The following is a 21,291-nucleotide window of genomic DNA, read 5'->3' as shown; positions in this document are numbered from 1 at the left end:
TTCTGACAAAATTGAAAGTCTACTCACTGAAAATTACTGGTAAGGGTCTGTTTTGATTTTGGTGAAAATCTCATGAGAATTGAAGTTGAAGTAATGATAATGTAAGGTTAAGTGACAGTACTGATTAAAGGAAAAGCAGTTGGACTGCTACGAGGATTTAAATGCAGTTGGACTGCTAAGGAAAGAGAATTTAAAGTAGTTGGACTACTGAATTTAGGAAATAGGTCATTTGAAATCTGTATATGGTCATACAGTTATAATTGAATACAAAGCTGGGCTTGGGCATCAATAAAGTGGGTTGGTGGTTTCATAGGATGTCTTTAAAACGTAATTAAATTCATGTAGAACGGAACTGTGGAAAGTTCTAGGAAGTGCATCGCTCAGAGGTAACGCTTGCCGGAGTCAGGGACGCTTAGACTCCGTCCTCTATGAGGGATAGTCAGTTGGTCACTGTGGAGCTTGGGGCACTCCAGAATAACTAGTGGTTGGACCACTTTACCGTTTGGAACGGTTTATGCACTTTTTTGGGTAGTAAAGGTTGGACCTTGGGCGTTGGACGCTTTTAAATTTACTTAGGAACTTTAGCAATTAGACCAGACACAGGTTGGACCTGATACTGGGTCATTGATTATCAAAAACTTGGAGTTTGTCCCTTGGAGGGTTAATTCAAATTTTGTCTAAATTATGTAGGTTGTGCAATTTAAGGCCTTGTAAATATTATTTAATTTATCAGACGTCTCTGTGTTATAATTTCTATGTTTGTATATAGGCTCTGTCTGCCACGGGCACTGCAGCAGGCTGGTTATTTTGAGAGTGTGTCTGTGTCTATGTAAATGAGATGCCTGTGACTTATTTAGAGTGATATTTCCTGCTTACTAATGAGTGGCTAATGACTGACTGCAGAGCCTGGGTTAAGGACGACTTCAATCTGTGTTTTAAGGGAAGAAATGCAGTTTATGTTTATTATATTTGTGTGACTGTTGTTGATTATGATAAGTATTTCATGATAACTGTAGAATATGAGTATGGGGTTTGCTTGACACGTGTCTGTACTAGGTAAAACTGTGTAAGACTGATAGGAAGTTTATAGAGACTGCTAGACATTGCTGATGCATGTACTTAAGACGCTGGTTTTGTTTATTACAATATGTAAGTAAAGTTTTATTTCTTGCCAGGACTGTATGACTTTTTGCGGGGTTTTGAGATAGGATACATAAACTGTTGATACTTAAGACCGTTACCTGGGTTCTAAGAACTGAAATTGAATTTGAGATAATTTAATTAAAAAAGATGTCTGTAAGCGATGTGTGTTTTGGGGTGTCGAAGTAAGATGTTTTAGGATTTTTAGATGGGTTCTGTTTCAGTTTGAGATAATATATACAGTTACATTTTCTGTGTGTGTGTTGTTGAGTGACAACATGCGCAGTTTAAATTGGGCGCTGTTCCTTCCTCTTTTTAGTTTCAAAACACAAAGGCTGTTAGATTAAAAATTACTGTGAGTAACGGTTTGACTTTTGACTAGGGAAATATGATGCTTACTTTTGGGTCTATGAAGATATCATAACATTTTGGTGGAGATGCCAGGGTAAAAATAGTGAGCTCAGACAAGGGAGTCTGAGAAAAAACACCGTGAGATGAGTAAGGTGTTTAACTGACTCAGGATTTCAGAGAATCGAGTCAGCGGCGATCTTGAGTTTTAATGGTAAGTTGATTGTAAGAGAAAAATCATTGTTTACCATGTTGAAGTAATTCTGATGATATTACTAGAGGTGTTGTGACACAAGTGAAGAACAAGTTGTAAATGGGGACTCACAATTATGTTGATATGGATAAAGGACAGAAACAGTTTCTGAATTTTGAGGAGAATTTTGAAGCACTGAGGCTGAATTTTCTCTGTGCTTGGTGCCCTGTGTGGACCTATGTTAGAGTTATAAGTCCAAAGGTTATGACCTGGAGGTCATTCATGGTGTTTAAAGAAGAACAGGAATTAGAAAAGATATTTAATGTCATATTTTGTGTAAATTGAGGGGGACTCACCACATATGTGTTCACCTTTTTAATTTAAAGTGACACAGACATTGACACACACATAAAATTGTTAGGGGTGAGTTACTTCCTCTTTTAATTTTAAACGGGAACACATGTGTGCATTGGACTAGAATTTCATTTGGGCTAGTTAAAGATAAAGATGACCTGTGTCAGTCCCAGAGGTGGGAAATTTCTTTTGTTAAAGCAAAAGCGCAAAGTTATGCAGTAGAAATCAGAAAACACTGGAATGCCATAAAATAAAATAGAACAGAATGATGTATACAATAGAATAAAATAAGAATACCAAGATTATATAAAACTCTTTCTCTTTTAAGAGGACAGACGCAGTTACTGAGGGTTGTCTACTTCCCCTTCCTGATTGTAAACAAGCATGTTTGATAGAGATCTGCGCGCTTGATAAAACTCCCTCTAAAACTCCCTGTAAGACTGTTAGGAAAGCGTGTATGGGGTGATTATAAGTGTATGAATGTTGTACTGGATTTTAATGATTCTGTGTGAGTTGTACAAAGTAATATAAGTAATAATAAGTCTGGGTAGGTACAATAGGAGAATGAGTGAAAAAGTGGAAGTCTGAGAGAAAAGGCAGTGTGTGTGAGACGATTATGAAAGGATTGTGTGAATGAAGTAAAAAAAAAAAAAAAAAAAATTGACAAATGCAAAAATTAGTATACTGAAAAGTGTGTGAGAAGAGGGTGTATTGTTTTTAGACCAAGACTTAGTAAAACTAAAGAGGGTTTGTAGACTGTAAATATGAAAAAACAAGTGTTTGATTAATCTGTAGAAACAGGAAAGAGAAATAGGAAATACTGTGCTGCTGTGTGAGTGATTGATGATGTCAGGGGAGCACCCAGAGAAATAGGCAGACGAGTTAAATTCTAAGAAGATGAAGCGAATGCATGTTTTAAGTAAAGTAATAAAGTAATAAAATTATATTAATTACAGGTTTTAGAAAAGGGACAGACTGAGAGAAATAAATACATGAACTGACAATTACATTAATGAATTGAAAATGCACGTACACTAACTGTTACATGTGAAATTATTGTTGGAAAGTTTAATACACACATGAAATAAAGAAAGCAGTTTACACTCCTTTAATTTCCAGAACCAGTGTGTCCCCTAGACCTGATAACACCCTTGCCCAGTTGGCCCCCGTATAAGGCAGCATGGAAGGCTGGACAGCCCATGACGGGTAAGATCCCACCTCGAAACCCTGGGACAACCTAAGGCAAGGCGCAGTCACGATTGCTTGAACCTAAGTCCCGGAGTGACCTTGGAGTCACTGGAGGAGACGGGACTTCAAGGGTACAGCCGCTGGGCACAGGCGAAGGGGAAATGCCACTAACAATGACCAGTGATGAGCCAGAGAGAGAAAACACACCTTGTCAAAAGGAGTTTGAAACACTGCAAAAGAAACATTTACAAGATCACAAGGATCACAAAGAAACATTGATAAAATTACACATACAAACAGAAAATGCACTAACCTTATAAAGATAAGCTCATGAAGATTAATGCGATTAAAACCTGGCTAAGAATACAAACATATGTAATTAAATAAGGTTGCTAATTTCAGGAGTGTTAAAATGGTGTGGATGTTGAATAAAATACACTTGGATAAAGTAACGTTGAGGAAAAACTCAAAAGAAGTTAGATGACAAGGAAATCAGTTATACGAAAAAGTGATTAAAGTAGTTTAAAAAGAGTGACTTAGCAGTGCTTTTGCACTGAGTGATCAAAACAAGTGATTAGTATAGAAAGAAAATGAAAATAATTGAATAATGGCATGGGCTTTAAAAAGTATTTCTCTTGCCAAGTTAAATTGTTGAGATATGGCTGAGTATGCAAAAAGTTCGAAAGCTCGTGTGAATGTGGACAGAGGAGCTTGCTGTGTGTGTGATTGAGGCCTTAAAGGAGGGGTAGATTGTTCAGAGGTGAAAATTTGATTAAGAGGTTTATAAATTAGTGTTGACACATTGTTATAAGGTGTTAGGCTGAATCTGAGTATGGTAATGTGCTTAATGGGGGTTATGGTTGTGTACGAAATGGTGTAGCTTTTGGCGAGGTTTGTAGTGTGTTGAATGGGTGAAATTTAAGATTGTTGAAGATTTTTGAGGTTGTTGTTTTATTTTTAATAGAGGGAGTTTTGATAAACATGGACATGTCTAAAAGGGCCCATAGTTTCTATAACAGTGCACTTAGAAAAAACCTGTCAGGTGATTTTGTTTTGTGTTTTGATGAGCTAATAATCAGCTCTCTTTTTCTTATTTTTGTTCTAAGCAGGCCTGCAAAAGAGTGGATAACAGCGCTGAAAATTCTCGGTGACCTTCTCCAGATTACAATAGGCAGAGGAGAAGGCTAACTCTCTGTCTAAAAGGATTGCCGCGAGCCAATCCAGTCCAAAAGCAGAAAGAACTATTTTCTTAAAAACAAAGTAAAACAAATAAATGAGTTGATGTTGCTGAGAGTGAAGACTGAATATTTGCGAGATAGTCTCCACTGTCAGCAATACCTGATGGTAATGCGTGTGAGTCAATGTGTGTAAATGGATGGTGACTGGACGGACGAGGCAGACCATAGGTTGGACCGACTGGACACTGACAAAAGACTGGACTAAGGTTAGACACATGACTGATAACTTTTCTGTTTTAAGTTTTCTTTTTTATAATACAGGTTGGATCATAAGTGAGGAAAAACTGAGTATGAAATGTGAAGTTCTGGTTAACACACAGGTTTTTGTTTCTAGGACGTTTCAAGGATGCAGGCTGTGGATGGAGCCAAGAAAGGATTTGACATGATGATTAATTTGATTTCATTCCTTAAATACAGGTTTGAAGCTCCGGAGCATTTATACATAATATGATAGGACTAAACTTTTCTTTTAATTCCCTAAGCTCGAGTGAAGGATTTTGAGTTTGTAACACATGAGATGTGTCACAAAAAGGGGGGTGTTAATATATGCGATTAGCTACATGAAATGTGCTCTTTTAGGGTTACTAAGCAAATGTCTACGTGACCTTTACCTAATAACCTTTGTGATGATAAACTTGTTTACCGACTTGCTCTCTTGTAGAACATACAGATTTAGAAAAGGGGAACCTCAGCTCTGAGTTCTGAGAATAACTCTGTTAAGTTGACAGGAAACACGTCGAGACAGCAATATAGGGCAAATGTATTAGAGCTTGTAATTAAATGTGGGACTTGAAAAGAGGAAGCAAATTTGGTACAGGACGTACTTGAGATGATCAGACGAGAGAAGGAGAAGGTCAGGAATAGTTTAAACTAAGATTGAGAAATTAAATTGGGTGAAAGGGGGTGTAGCTTCAGGGCAGCTCACAGCCTGGCGTAAACGCAAGGTGCTGTCACACAGCTTAAGTTATTTGGGTGATTTATTTTATGACAAAATAATAAGGAAATATTGAAAATATACAACACGTTGAGGAGATCTCTTTTGTTATATGCCTCTCTGGAGCTTCTCTCCTGATGCTACTCCACCAAAAGAAGTATAAAGTACCGAAATAACACTATATAAGTCACAGCTGATGATTCTAATGTTAGAGAGCTCTTGCAACTGGCGTTTGAGCTGTGCAGAGGTCTCTCTTAAGACAGGTACTTATGTAGGTTAGCATGAGGTTGAGTTAATTTTATACACAATGCATAACTGTGCTTGTTTAGAGTTGATGTTCCGTCCAAACAGGTTTTAAGCTTCACTGGTGAGAGTGTCCAGGTGATACATGTTGAGGGAAGATGAGAACATAGCAGGTTAATTGCATGCACGCTTACAAACACACATGATTTATATATAAGAGACTCAGGTCGTTTGGAGTGGAGGGCCCACTCCTGAAGACCTTCTATGACTCTGTGGTGGCCTCAGCCATCTTTTATGGTGTGGTCTGCTGGGGGGGCAGCATCTCTGCTGGGGACAGGAAGAGACTGAACAGGCTGATCCGAAGGGCCAGCTCTGTTCTAGGATGCCCTCTGGACCCAGTGGAGGTGGTGAGTGACAGGAGAATGGTGGCTAAGCTGTCATCCCTGTTGGACAACATCTCCCACCCCATGCATGAGACTGTGACAGCACTGAGCAGCTCCTTCAGTGGGAGACTGCGGCACCCACGGTGTGGGACGGAGAGATTTCGCAGGTCTTTCCTCCCCACTGCTGTCAGACTCTACAATAAAGACTTTTGCAGCTGATCAAACACACAAACCCACACATGTGCAATAAGACTGCTATACGTGCAATTCTTCTTCTGACGAAGTTGTGTTTTTGTATTTTCCTACTCAGTTGTATATAGTATTTGTATTTCTATTTTATTCTATTGTATATATTATTCTATTCTATTTTATTCTATTGTATATAGTATTTTATTTTATTTTATTGTATTTTATTGCATTCCAGTGTTTTCTAATTTCTGCTACATAACTTTGCACTTTTGCTGTAACAAAACAAATTTCCCACCTGTGGGACTAATAAAGGCCATCTTATCTTATCTTATCTTATAGGCCAGGCCAGAGGCCTGGACTTGATGCAGCTTTCAACTTTACAGCTCCTAACTTGTAGGAATGGCGTGGAGTGTAATGAATGAATGCAAAACATGCTTACAGACACAAACATGACAGGGGTTTATTTTACAGGGTAAAGGTGGACCACAGGTTGCTTTGTTTCTGCTTAGCAACTCCTGAGGTAAAAGGTGTTAAAGATAAATATGCAATAAGTGAACAGGAAATGTGTGAAGGTGAGCCGGGTGAAATAAAATGTCGTAGATAATGGAAACTTGTTTAACTGGCATTAACAGTAACCTTTGCATGTTATGTATATGCTTGAAGCCAAAGGAGGCATAAATCCAGATAGAAAACTTTGAAGTGTGCTTTTTAGCGGAGATTTAGGCTGACATGGGGATGGTGTGCATTTTACTTGGGTTGTGTTTAATAAGACTAAAAGCGTTGCTCACACACATAAAGAGTATGGAGATTAAATAAAGTTAATATAATGGATAGAGCCCAGAACAGGATAATATATAAGTGAAATCAAATGCAATGTTTGATTTCACTTTTATTGGGAAACAATCAGGTTAGAAATGTGAGTAACCTATGTTTAAACTGTGAAAACACTCTCCACATACATTAAAACTGTGCAACTCTGAGTGGGCCATGCAATCAAGCAACTGTTACATATCTGTATTAAACTAGCCAACATAGACTCACCACCACATGATGTTGCCCTGCAGCGGGGGCAGAAAATCATTTGCAAACCAGGGATCTTATGTTGATTATCATATTCTTACTTATGTACACACACACACACAGAAGGGAAAAATTTCAAAACAAAACAAAAAACAACTTCGCTTAACCTGTCAAGCACAGGAGCAAAATAAAAATCTTTTTGGGCTCTGTTAAAATTTCTTTAGTAAAAGTGTAAAAGGCCAAACCTAAGAGGTTGGGCAACCCGGAAAGTCCCTCCAGTATCAGGAGTTAATAGTCAGGAAACATTTCTCACATTAACGCCTTATATCTGACAAATCATTGACTGATAGATGTAGATTGACATACAAGTGCACATACATCCAGATGTGCATTTAGACATTAAAAGTGTAGAGACATGTACACACAGATTGGCAAACCGGTACAAAGTCTAACTGAAGAGCTTAACAAAGTAGACGTGGCAGTAGGGTTTGTGATTTTGCCTGATATGATATTGTGAACCAACTATGAATAATGACAGGAACCTGAGATGAACACAGTAAGTTAGTAAGGTGTAGCAGAGAAAGGTTGTTTGTTTTCTATCCCTTACAGGAGAAGATTTCCACTAGAGAGGGACCCAGAAGAGGAGCGGAGATTACCTAAGCATGAAGTGTTTTCAAGTGGGGGCTGGTGTTTAGTACTGGACCACCTAGAGGACATGAGGTTGTTGTCGGATTTGCTGAGTCAGGGGGCGGCAAGAGAGGGTCAGAGCGAAGGTAGTGGACCTGGGAATGGTGTAGTGACGTCTTTGGAAGACGTCAAAAGGGGGAATTGTGGAATTACAGGGATTATTTTATATAACCATCATCTTTGTCATTGCATTAATTATCATTTCATCAAAGTGTTTATTGAAGCTGCTGGCATTATGTTATAATTTATATTATAGGGGTTATCATAATCAAATATTAACATGTTTATTACAGGTGCAGTTATAACTACTTTAAAATGATTGAGTTAAATATATATGTATCATAACTCATATGCTGAGTATATTGGTACAGTAAAATAGTAGCTGAGCAAAGGCCTGAAAGTATTCAGCTTCTTGTGGTATTTGAGTTTGCTTAGTTACAGGTGACGGAAGGATGTCCAGTCCATGGTGACCTCAAAGGCCTTAGATCATCACCATATTCGGAAGAGTATGCCACAAGGAGGAACCTCTATGTTGCAGTTAATTCTTAAAATACATGAATGTTCTGTACATGCAAATTATGTGCTTGTAAACGCAAGAAGGGGCGTTACAATACCCTGATGTTATAAAAGCAATCTAGAGTGTATTTTGGGTAGAGATGTACAACTGTTCTGCAGTTTGCACCTCTCCACGCTGCGTGCATTCATTAAAATCAATTGTTTGATTGACCTCTTCTGGACCATCATTGTTTTACTCTCGTCCTCAATTTCGAACCCGTAACAGTAGCCACTAGGTAACAAAAGCTCAACACTGCGCCTAGCATCCTGGAGCACTTCCGTCGTGTTTTGGAGTTTGTATGTGTTTTGGAGGTTTCACATGCTTTGGATTTTGTATGTGCTTCAGAGTTTGTACGTGTTTTGGAGTTTGTACGTTTTTTGGAGTTTGTACGTGCGGCTTTGTCTCTAGTGGCCACCGTAAATATACTTTTATTCATTCACTCCACATAAAATGTAATAAATAAATCATATAATACAAAAACCAATTATTAACATTTCAACGTTTAACTATTTCAATTTTCATCCTTTTCCTTTTAAAGTGCAATTGGAAAAAGGATTTTGAAATGCAGTTTATTAAATTGGAATTAAAAAATGAATTTACAAATGCAGAATCCATTCTGCGATTCATTATTTAAGCACAGAAATCTTTATTTCGATGCGCGTGGCTCTTGTGCTCCTCCATAGTTTCCCACTATTAATCATTGTTTTTTCTAAACTGGAAAAACTAACAGACAAACCTGAAAACATAAGAACAGTGTCAACAGGGTCGAGTGGATAACCCACACTTCAAATACCAGAGAAAATATTGTGGGGATAAACGATATTGAGGCAATCCTCAAAGGAAATTCCTATCTCCGCCAGGTCAGACGATGTTTGGATTTAATAGCCAATTTGCATAAAGCCCAGAAGCCGGTGCAAGCTCGGGAATTAACGGACTTTGTTCAGCAGCAGTGGACAACGGCCGCCCCGGAGCAGCCACGTCAGCTTCACCTGCTGGAGGTTTTGCCCGGCCCGTCGGATGTGGCTTTGCCCGGCCCATCAGGTCCGTCTGCGGGTCACTTAAATAAACCACTTTTAACCCTTGTGTGGTGTTCATATTTTTGTTACTCAGCCAGTGTTCATGGGTCTGGTGGACCCGCTAGAGTTTTGGCTTTCCAAATTAACACTATCAAACAATTTTATGTTAAATTACTCAACAGATGTTTACTTCATCCCAATTACAAGCCATATGAACAGCAAACATGGTTATTTTTTTCCCTTTACCTTTGTTAGATCACATTTATGAATTAATGTGCTTCTCGTTTTTTTTTTTTTTTAATAAAATGTTATAAAAAAAAATAAATCAGTTATAATCAAGTGGAATGAGTGGAAAGACACAACACATTTACATGTGAAGCAATATGTTTCACAACTAAATGGGATCAGCTGCTCATAAATGGTGACATTAGGCCCAGGGTTTTAAAACAGGGGGAGGTGGTGCACACACTTATCCCACACTGTCCTGATGGCAGCTAGCTTGTCTCTCTGCCATCGAGCTGGTCTGTCGTCTCAGTTATCAAAACAGATAATCCTGGAAATTTTGTGGAAGTTTTCCAGAGACATTGATGCACGGAAAGGTTCTTGCCGGTTTCTGCATCCCACAGGGATTCTGTGGATTCCCCTTTGGACCTGAAAACTCCTGCAAGGATAAGAACCCCAAAGTAGGCCTTTGGGGTTCTTAGATGAATTTGGTCCATCTCCTTCCACCTCTCTCCAAAAACACAACTTCCTTCTAGATTACTGCAATCCAGAATAATTTTCTGGATGGAATCTGGGATGAAAAGATCAAATGAAGACTTGATCCTGCACATGAGTAACTGCCAGCTGTGGTGGCCCTGGCTTATCACAGTAACAGCTCTGCAGGGTGGCTCATTTCTTGGGCAAGAAGACCATTCAATTTTACCAGTTATTGACATCCATATTTCTTCACTTGCTGTCTGGAGGGCTTGTTCTGGTCCTGGAGCTGGGTGCAGATGGGGTACTTATCTTCGTTTTGTTACTAAATGGTGCTCAACCTCATCCTCTTCTTCAAAGTCACTGTCAGACTCTGAATTTTCAGAAATGTGAAATATTCTGAAACCTCTTTGTCAACATCATCATCCGAAGCTCCCCTCTCTTCCAAAATCAATTGGATGGCCCTCGCAGCAGATAATCTTTTGCCATCTTGATCAGTTTGTGATAAAGAACCACACTGGCAAAGTCTTATTTATACAGGGAGTGCAGAATTATTAGGCAAGTTATATTTTTGAGGAATAATTTTATTATTGAACAACAACCATGTTCTCAATGAACCCAAAAAACTCATTAATATCAAAGCTGAATGTTTTTGGAAGTAGTTTTCAGTTTGTTTTTAGTTTTAGCTATTTTAGGGGGATATCTGTGTGTGCAGGTGACTATTACTGTGCATAATTATTAGGCAACTTAACAAAAAACAAATATATACCCATTTCAATTATTTATTTTTACCAGTGAAACCAATATAACATCTCCACATTCACAAATATACATTTCTGACATTCAAAAACAAAACAAAAACAAATCAGCGACCAATATAGCCACCTTTCTTTGCAAGGACACTCAAAAGCCTGCCATCCATGGATTCTGTCAGTGTTTTGATCTGTTCACCATCAACATTGCGTGCAGCAGCAACCACAGCCTCCCAGACACTGTTCAGAGAGGTGTACTGTTTTCCCTCCTTGTAAATCTCACATTTGATGATGGACCACAGGTTCTCAATGGGGTTCAGATCAGGTGAACAAGGAGGCCATGTCATTAGTTTTCCTTCTTTTATACCCTTTCTTGCCAGCCACGCTGTGGAGTACTTGGACGCGTGTGATGGAGCATTGTCCTGCATGAAAATCATGTTTTTCTTGAAGGATGCAGACTTCTTCCTGTACCACTGCTTGAAGAAGGTGTCTTCCAGAAACTGGCAGTAGGACTGGGAGTTGAGCTTGACTCCATCCTCAACCCGAAAAGGCCCCACAAGCTCATCTTTGATGATACCAGCCCAAACCAGTACTCCACCTCCACCTTGCTGGCGTCTGAGTGGGACTGGAGCTCTCTGCCCTTTACCAATCCAGCCACGGGCCCATCCATCTGGCCCATCAAGACTCACTCTCATTTCATCAGTCCATAAAACCTTAGAAAAATCAGTCTTGAGATATTTCTTGGCCCAGTCTTGACGTTTCAGCTTGTGTGTCTTGTTCAGTGGTGGTCGTCTTTCAGCCTTTCTTACCTTGGCCATGTCTCTGAGTATTGCACACCTTGTGCTTTTGGGCACTCCAGTGATGTTGCAGCTCTGAAATATGGCCAAACTGGTGGCAAGTGGCATCTTGGCAGCTGCACGCTTGACTTTTCTCAGTTCATGGGCAGTTATTTTGCGCCTTGGTTTTTCCACACGCTTCTTGCGACCCTGTTGACTATTTTGAATGAAACGCTTGATTGTTCGATGATCACGCTTCAGAAGCTTTGCAATTTTAAGACTGCTGCATCCCTCTGCAAGATATCTCACTATTTTTGACTTTTCTGAGCCTGTCAAGTCCTTCTTTTGACCCATTTTCCAAAGGAAAGGAAGTTGCCTAATAATTATGCACACCTGATATAGGGTGTTGATGTCATTAGACCACACCCCTTCTCATTACAGAGATGCACATCACCTAATGTGTCTCCAAAAGTTGAATCTGTTCATCTGGACGTAGCGTTTTGTGGGAGAAACGTTTCGTCACTCATCCAAGTGACTTCTTCAGTCTCAGCTGACTGCAGGTTTCCCCAAACCTTATAAACAGTACATTTGCATAATGACTGAAACCAGCCCACTGAAGGAACAATGGGCTGTGAGGTCAGTTCCTTAATCATAATTATGCAAATTCCCATGACCATTGATCAACAATCACTGACCAAAACCCACTGATTAAAGAAGCCTAAAGCTTGTACGTCAGTATGAGCAAACAGCACGTAAGATGGCGGACTACAGGAACCACCTGAGATTCAGCCTCAGATGCCGACAAAACAGGATTACTCCTAAAAGTCTGCAAATGAGCTCTTCAACATCGTCAACATTCAAATCCGGCTAACTTACTTAGCGAGGTACGAAGAACGGACCCCTGATCTGACCTGGAATCAGTGCAAACAAACCACTGAGCAGGTCTGATCCAACCTCCTGCATGTAGAACAGATGGAAGAAAGAATCAGTCTCAGATAAAACCTTAGAGTAAAGCTGCTCACTGAGAGCGTCTCTCTGCAGCAGACTGACAGATCAAACTGACATCTGAGTTTGTTCCTGTAAGAAGAAACAACAAAGTCTACAATGATGCATAAAATAAAATAAAGGTGTTTTTCTCTCAGTGTAATGTTTATATGAAAAAGTCTTCGCCTCAAACTAGCTGAGATCAACCTGTTCTGTAAAATAAGATGTAGAGTTGCTGAAATGTCCTGATTCTGTATAATCAGTTCATCTAAATGGGTTTGTCAAGTTCATAAATTCTGACACTTAAATTTCTCCAGCTGTTCCTCATTTGTTTAAATCCCACCAGCCCTCAGTCTTTCTGGCCTGCATGCTGCTTTGTTCACACTGCAGCCATCTTTACACTGAAAGATGTGGTCAGATGTGTGCAAGGGGACATTTATAAATATCCCATAGTGCTGCAAATATAATAAATAATTTGTATTAATGAAAGATAAGCTTCATCAACTGAGTTGTGACACTGGCACAGAAGAGTAACACACACAACTCTTGGTGCCTAAAAGCTGCCGGGAAATGATTTTCCTCATGATAACCTCATGGAAAGGCATACGGGATATGATTAAACTCTGGAGTGAGTAATGGCCTGATTTTATTGGCCGAACATTCGAGCAGATGTGTGCCGCTGGTGTGCGTCTTTGCACCCATTTACATTAACAGAGGTTTGAACGTGTTGGGATGGACCTCATCGGGCTATTTCACTGAAATGCACACATATCTTGAAGCAGTGCCCGTATGCACCATTTCAGCAAAGAGTCTGGTGCAGGTGCTGTTTCAGGTCATCTTCCAAGTTGTCAGCCTGAAACATACTGACTGACCCGGGCCCATCATTCATGTCTCGCACACATTAAAAAAACTGCTTAAGGAAAGAGGTGAGTTGGAGCCAGAGGAGCCAAATTGCACCATTCCCGCCTCCCTCCATTGCAATAACGATCTGACATGACATAGAGAACAGACATTGCATTTGTTTGGCCAGAGTCACGTGATCAGTGACGTCTGAGGCTTCGTTTAGAACGTAACTGATTCAGTGTTTTTTAGGGAAGTGAACCATTTGCGTGATTTGTGGAGTGTTTTGATAGTGAGAGATAGCAAACCACTGATCATTCTACTGAGAGATATGGAGCCAGCGAGGAAGAGAGGAGGTTCTGTCATGTGGGAGTATTTTGAGTTGATGTTGGTCAGTGTTTCAGTTCAGTTGTTTACTTTTGTTTTGTTTATTTTATCTAAAAACATGAAAAACTTAAAATGTTTAAAAAAAAAAAATCTGCTTTTCACATTAGAAAAACTTCCATTTGACAAACATTTAATATAATAAAGACATTTTTATTTTTAAAATAACCTTAAAATGTTATTCTACAAAATGTGCAGCAATTTAATTTGTTTATTCTTTTTAGCTGATATTCTGTGGGACCCAGAACGACTGTATAACTGCACTTCTACCAACTTGCATTGCAGTTTCTGTGCACTCCAGCCTCTCCTGTCCCATGTAAGAGGATTTTCTTTAAAGCTGTAGAAATGATCTCCATGAAAAGAAAGAGAGTCGTCCATCGCACAGTGAAACAAATCCTCTTCTTCAAAGAAATGAAACAGGCTTACCTTAAATGCATCATGTTTTTACTTTGCAAGTTCAGAAGCATTTTCCCTTTACAGTTCATAATCAATTCTACCTCCAGGTCAAAATATGTATAAGAAAATTGGCCTAATATATATTATTTATAAACATACCTGTCCAGTGATTAATTGCATAAATACCTGGAGGTGGGACCTCAGAGCAGAAGCATACGCCATAATGTGTTGTACATCATTATATGTATATTTCAATTATTATATTTACCAAAATCAAGAAGTTAAGAAAGAGCACACCATGGTGAATGTTTAAACAAGTTTATTGATCAAAATTATTTATTAAACAAATGAACAACAATCTTTTTCACACACCCCAAAAATTCATGTTCAAAGCAACACAATGGAGGCCCAATATCAGACAGAACTCCACTCTGTAGAGTCATAGTGAAGCAGTTCGTTTTTGTTTTGGTTTTTTGTTGTAGAGTCAAGCTGCTCTTCATATTTTTGACCACCAGAGAGGACTGTTTTAAAGCTTCTAGTAATGATCCCTTTTTCAACACAAGCTTCAGGAAGCTTCATTTGGCCATCACTAGGTCACAATAACAGAACTCTACTCAAAGCTGACAAACAATGCTGATAACTCAAACAAACGGACCTAACTAAGAGACAAAGGGGAATATAAATAGTGGCTGATCAGCCCACAAAAACACAAAAAGGGGTAAAACACAAAACCTAACTGAAACTAACATAACCAACTCCTCACTGATTTTACAACTGTGTGGCTGTAACTGCAGCCATCACAGGAGGGCAGCTGGAAACACTTTGGTGATTGAGTAGCTGCTGCTGAATTTTCTGTCCATCGTTTCATTTTCTTAGTTTGGAACAATCATGATTTAGCTCTTCAGACATTTACTGTGTAAAAATTGTCACTAAAACAAAGAATACATTGAAACTGAACTGGGAATAATGGTGTGTTCATCTTTGAATTACCATGGTAACTCAAAGATAAACTGTGTACAGCATCACTGACTGCAGACTCTTTGTCTCGGATTGCTTCTGTTGTCTTTCTTAGCAAAGTTCAGCTGACGTCTTTGTCGGCATTTAGAGGTGCATGTAGATCAGATCAACATTTTAAATGATTTCCCTGAGATTATCCATCCACAGGGGGGGAAAAAAAAAAAAAAAAAAAAAAAAAAAAAAAAAGACTCAGTGAGTCACATTTCCTGCATCAGTGAGTGTAGCACAATGTTGTGTTTAACATGTTATAGGGGAAAAAAAAAAAAAAAAAAAAAAAAAAAAGCACTAAGAATATTGTGTCCCCACAACAATAAGTAATACACGTACACACGGACAGAACCTCTCTTCCTCGCTGGTTCCATATCTCTCAGTAGAATGATCAGTGGTTTGCTATCTCTCACCATCAAAACACTCCACAAATGATTCACTTCCCTAAAAACCACTGAATCAGTTACGTTCTAAACGAAGCCTCAGACGTCACTGATCACGTGACTCTGGCCAAACAAATGCAATGGCCGTTTATCAATGCCCAAGTACGCACTCGCGTGCTCGGTGAGTACGTACCCGCCGAGAACGCGAGCACGGACTCGTGGGCCGTTTCTCAATTCTCAAGTACGCGCACGGACTCGTGATTTGTACAGTCCGAACACCAGCGTACGTGATGATGTCACAGGTCCGGAGTTTTTACTGCCGTCCCCTCCTAATTTAACTGTCAGTAACATGTTATGAAGCTTAACTTTAATCACAGCCAAACCGGTTTACTCAGGAACAAATAAAACACTGAAATGAACCAAACATTAACATTTAGAAGTGATCTAAGTGACTTATATATCATTTTTAACCTCAGTAGTGAAACCTCTATTAATAAAAATAGTGTACATGTACATACGTGTACATACCTTAATAAAAACAAGCAGGTGAGATGTTAGAACGCTTTTATTTTTATTTTAGTGGACACACAATACGATAGACAGCTGCTGGGGTTTCTTTAACCTGAGTAGTGAAAAGACCGCGGGTGGGGAAGGGGGGGGGGGTTGAAACGATGTGCCGGGAGTCCGCTGTTCTGGACGAAATGCATTCTGGGATATTTAGCTGTACCAAGTCCACACCGATGCATGCTCGATAAAACGGGCGGATCGAGAACACATCCGGGACTTTTTCGCGTTCTCGGCTTGATGCGTACTTCGAATTGGAACAGTACTTGGTCTCCGACTGATGACGTATCACGAGTACACGAGAACGCAAGTACGCACAAGTACGCATATTGATAAACGCCCAATGTCTGTTCTCTATGCCATGTCAGATGGAGGGAGGTGGGTGTCAACTGTTCTGTCTGTGAGGTGCCCACACTTGAAAAAGACCAGACTTTAAATTTCACTCAATTTTTTGACCAGTTTCTTAGGTAGGTGAAAAACCTTTAAACACAAAAATAGAGACCATTCCATTAATCATTCAGATAAATTAAATGTATTATACAGAACACATAACAAAAATATATACACTTCAGTAAAGCCATTTAACAGACAAGAGTATTTAGCTTTAGCTAAACTATCATTTAACCCAGTTTAAGTTAGTTCTACATCCATTGGTTTTTTGTTTTTTAATCACAGAGCTGAGTAATTTCAAACAACGAAGATGAAATAAACTGTGGTTCTTAAATACACAAAATGTGTCCACCTTACATTTTATACTTTTCATAAACAATTACATTTTCAAAGTATACATTTTAAAGTTTGCAAATATTTTAATAATGACTTTAACCAAGGATTTTCTTTTACAAAAGATTTACCTTAAATTAAACCAAACATATTTACACTAGTTTTAAGATTTAACCAAGAATTTGGGGTAGCTATTTTTAGTATTAATTAACATAAATGTGGGAAACACCACCAACATAAACAATTTATTCCAACTTAAACATTCATTTTAATATCAATATAATTTTTTAAACTTAAATGCAGTAACTATTTCCCAAAGCATAAATACATTTCCACAATTGAGCTTCCACAGTCCCAAACATAAGCAGAAAATATGAGTCCAAGAGTTTACCGATAGCCCGTCTAGCTCAGTATTCCTCACAGTGGAAAGTGGATTGTGCCTTGTTTGCCATCCTCGCAGTATGTCGCACCCAGGTCAAATGACTGCTGCATGCATTTTAAGGTCTACTAGGCACGCCCGCCCTTGATTGCTCTAATTCAGCTCACCTGGCGGAGCAGTGCACACCAGGCCGCGCTTAGTTATAGATTGCACACAAGGTCTAATCAGCAGCAGTACAGAGCAGGTAGTGGGCAGGAGGAGGAAGAGAAGAGTAAGGCTACGTTCACACTGCAGGTCTTAATGCTCAATTCCGATTTTTTGATCAAATCCGATTTTTTTGTCTACTTGTTCACACTACACATAAAATACGACATCAAACGCTCTCCAGTGTGAACGCTCAAAGCAGCCCGCATGCGCAAAAGAAGATGTCACACAACTCGCTCTGTTTAGACCCAGAGCAAACAATATTGTTTGACTAATTGCCCTTAATATAAAGACTTCGGACTTTATGTTTCCAGATTTTTGCTTTAAGTTATTTTGTTATTTACATAATAATGTAGATGACCTAATAATGATCCTTATTGCTGTTTTAGAGGAGCGGTGCTTCAAAGGATAGTTGCAGATTTCTGTCAGAATCTGCAGAAAATACAGTAAAAATAAAATGTTCACATTTCTCCAGCGTTGTCTTCCCAACAGTTTCACCGGATGGTAGGAAATCGTTCGCGATGTCCTATCGGGCGCTTCTCTGGCGCTGATAATGGCGTCTGTCTTGTGTCAGTGACGTAAAAGACGGATTTAATGCGACTTGACCGTTCACACAGCAGTCGCTTTCTAAAACATCGGATATGTATCGGATTCAGTACCACATACGAAAGTGACCCAGATCGGATTTGAAAATATCGGATTTGTGGCGTTCACACTGTCATACCATGATCGGATATGGGCCGCATAGGGGCGAAAAAATCGGATTTGATGCGCTTTCGCCTGCAGTGTGAACGTAGCCTAACAGCCACACCTACTAGGTCAGCGCGACAGTGGGAATGGTGGAATTTGGCTCCTCTGGCTCCAACTCACCTCTTTCCTTAAGCAGTTTTTTTAATGTGTGCGAGACATGAATGATGGGCCCGGGTCAGTCAGTATGTTTCAGGCTGACAACTTGGAAGATGACCTGAAACAGCACCTGCACCAGACTCTTTGCTGATATGTTGCATACGGGCACTGCTTCAAGATATGTGTGCATTTCAGTGAAATAGCCCGATGAGGTCCATCCCAACACGTTCAAACCTCCATTTTTTTGTAGGGGTGCAAAAGCGCTTTTAGAAAGACACTCCGGGCAGGACGCACACCAACAGTGTGCATCCGCTCGATTGCCCGGTCAATAAATCAGGCCATTACTCACTCCAGAGTTTAATCATATCCCATATGCCTTTCCATGAGGTTATCATGAGGAAAATCATTTTCAGCAGCTTTTAGGCACCAAGAATTGTGTGTGTTACTCTTCTGTGCGAGTGTCACAACTCAGTTGATGAAGCTTATCTTTCATTAATACAAATTATTTATTATATTTGCAGCACTATGGGATATTTATAAATGTCTCCTTGCACACATCTGACCTCCACCCACTCTGCCTCCAGCACTGCGCCCAGCTGAACCAGGGTTTAGTGGAGCAGAGTCCACTTGCTGCCCAAATCCACCATGGCCTGGTGTAAAATATGTCAGCAGGACAAATGTGAAGAAACACATCAGAAGGGAAGTGAGGAGGAGCAAAGTGTGACCAAGAGGAACCATCAAATGTTCCCTTTGTTTAGGTGTGCACAAGACATGTCTATGATCATCAAACAGTCAGTAAACACTAGAATCAGTCAAAGGAATTAAAAACTGTTGGATTCTGGAATTTTTTTTACTCATTTGTAGTCGGGCTGTGAGAAGTAGAGGTGCTGAGGCTGCAGCAGCACCCCTGGTGGATGTTAGAGGCTGTGCATGAACTCAAACCTGCACTTCCTCTGTCATCCACCAGTGGGATCTGCGGCTCCTCAGCATAGAATAGAATAGAATAGAATAGCCTTTATTGTCATTGTACAGGGTACAACGAAATTGGAGTGCCACTCCCTTGGTGCAAAAATACAATAATAAGTATAAATGTAAAATGTAAAAGGTGCAATAAAACAAACAATATTAAGTACAATATATACAGGATAGCAGCATTAATATAATGACAGTAAGAATAGCAGCATAATATAATGACAGTGACAGTATGGTATGGCTAAGCAGTTTCATTTGTTTTTATGCTTATTTACAACGGTGATGGCTCTGGGAAAGAAGCTATCCCTGAATCTGTTTGTTCTGGTTTTATGTGACCTGTACCGTCGGCCTGATGGTAATAGTTCAAACAGTTGATTACTGGGGTGAGAATGGTCCTTGATGATATTGCCAGCTCTGCTGAGGTACCGGGAGTTTGCAACGACCTCCAGGCTGGGCAGAGAGCAGCCAGTGATCTTCTGGGCTGTGTTGATGACCCTCTGCAGTGCTTTCCTGTCTGCAGCTGAGCACCCTGCATACCATGTTGTTATGCTGTACGTTAGGATGCTCTCTATGGTGGCTCTGTAGAATGTCACCAGCAGCCTCTCCTCCAGGTTGTTCCTCCTGAGCACTCTCAGAAAGTGGAGACGCTGCTGGGCCTTTTTTACCACCGCCGTGGTATTTGCAGTCCAGGAGAGATCATCAGAGATCTGCACGCCCAGAAACCTCATGGAGTGTACCCTCTCCACACAGTTCCCGTGAATGTAAAGTGGGGCCGGGTCTGCTCTTCCCTTCCTGAAGTCCAAGATGAGTTCTTTAGTTTTCGTGGTGTTCAGTTGGAGGTTGTTAACTGAACACCACTCAGTCAGTCTGTTGACCTCATCTCTGTAGTCCGACTCATCCCCCCTTGAGATGAGTCCAACCACGGTGGTGTCATCCGCAAACTTTATGATGGTGTTTGAGAGATGGGTAGGGGAGCAGTCGGATGTGTAGAGCGTAAACAGGAGGGGACTCAGAACACATCCTTGTGGAGACCCGGTGCTGAGTGTGATGGTGCTGGACAGGTGGGGGCCGAGTCTGACAGACTGTGGTCTGTTTGTCAGGAAGTCCTTGATCCAGAGGCAGATGGGGGTGGAGAGTCCCAGGTGAGACAGTTTCTGGACCAGGATCTCTGGGATAATGTGATTGAATGCTGAGCTGAAGTCCAGGAAGAGCATTCTCACATAGCTTCCTCTGTGCTCCAGGTGACTCAGCGCAGTGTGGAGCGCTATGGTGATAGCGTCCTCGGTGGAACGATTTGTCCTGTAGGCAAATTGGTGGGGGTCCAAAGTGGGAGGCAGACTGGCCCTGATGTGCTGACAGACCAGTCTCTCAAAGCACTTCATCACTACAGGCGTAAGTGCAACAGGCCTGTAGTCATTTGGGCTGACCACAGCTGTCTTCTTGGCGATGGGGATGATGGTGGAGGTTTTGAGGCAGGGTGGGACGGTGTTTAATGACAAGGAAAGGTTGAAGATTTTAGTGAAGACTCCGGTCAGTTCGTCAGCACATGCTCTGAGAAACTTTCCATGTATTCCATCAGGACCTGCCGCCTTCCTGGGATTCACTGACCTTAGAGCACACCTCACTTGATGCTCCCTAAGTGTTAGTGTGCGGGTGCTGGGGGCGGGTGGAAGTGGTGTGACAGCTGAGGGTCTGGTCGTCTCAAAGCGGGCGAAGAAATGATTTAGATCCTCAGCCAGCGAGGCATCAATCCTAGATGTCGCCTGGTTATTGCTTCTGTAGTTGGTAATGTGATTGATCCCCTGCCACATTTTTCTGGGGTCGTTGTCAGCAAAGTGATCTTCAATCCTCCTCCTATAGGGCTTTGGAGTTGACGTCACTGGAGGTGGGCCACGCCC

This window comes from Oreochromis niloticus, linkage group LG3 (genome assembly GCF_001858045.2).
Source record: "Oreochromis niloticus isolate F11D_XX linkage group LG3, O_niloticus_UMD_NMBU, whole genome shotgun sequence".
In the NCBI taxonomy this organism is placed as follows: domain Eukaryota; kingdom Metazoa; phylum Chordata; class Actinopteri; order Cichliformes; family Cichlidae; genus Oreochromis; species Oreochromis niloticus.
Note: the sequence above shows the minus strand (reverse complement) of the source record.